This window comes from Hylaeus anthracinus, unplaced genomic scaffold, assembly GCF_026225885.1.
Source record: "Hylaeus anthracinus isolate JK02 unplaced genomic scaffold, UHH_iyHylAnth1.0_haploid 3, whole genome shotgun sequence".
In the NCBI taxonomy this organism is placed as follows: Eukaryota; Metazoa; Arthropoda; class Insecta; order Hymenoptera; family Colletidae; genus Hylaeus; species Hylaeus anthracinus.
Window position 1 is genome coordinate 7576680 of NW_026535284.1, and position 769 is coordinate 7577448.

The 769-nt window shown below is 34.3% G+C and overlaps 1 protein-coding gene across 5 annotated transcripts in view; it reads left to right on the top strand.

Moving 5' to 3' along the window:
• Positions 1-769, top strand: part of LOC128893906 (uncharacterized) — a 44503-nt gene that overhangs the window by 33017 nt on the left and 10717 nt on the right. The window lies entirely within an intron of this gene.

Genomic DNA, 769 nt, shown 5'->3' on the forward strand with positions numbered 1-769 from the left:
TAACTCTTGTAGATCGGTGATTGTTTGTAATATGTTCATTGAACTTAAAATTCCAGACAGTATTTATACCAATTTAAAGATCGCTATAGATTACTATATCTATAGTCGCATTATTCAATTTGGATCCTCAAACCCAAGTATTCCTTTTCTCGTTCGGTTCGTTATAAAAATTGTAGAAGTGACCTTTCGAACGCGCCTACACAGAAGCGACGCTCTTTATTGTCTAACGGCCAACCATTTTTAACACGAGCATATTCAAAATTCAACAGCCACGAGCAGAAATTATTTCCTAAGGGACGCGTATCGCGATGTACGCGAACGAAAAATTCTCCAACGAGCCGGACTCGTACATTTATCAATTTTTCGACGTATCGGTCAAAGTTGGAAGCACCCGGGCACGTTATGAATTTAAATAGTTGCAAACATTGTAGGACATTCTCTGCGACATGTTTGTAACTTTCCACCAGATATATCAGACTTGATGTACAGTAGGTGTGTGTACATACAAACGATTTAAGTACGAGTCGAAGTGGATTTTGTTTGAAAAGAAGGAAATTATATTAATTGTTTATGCGAAGATTCAAGCGGATTCTGTTTGAGAAGAATTACATTTTGTAAATTCAAGTGGATTCTGTTTGGGAAGAATTCAATTTAAAAAATTAATTAATTAATGCAATTTAAAAAATGTCTTATATGAAGATTCAAGTGGATTCTGTTTGAGAAGAATTAAATTTTGTAAATTCAAGTGGATTCTGTTTGAGAAGAATTA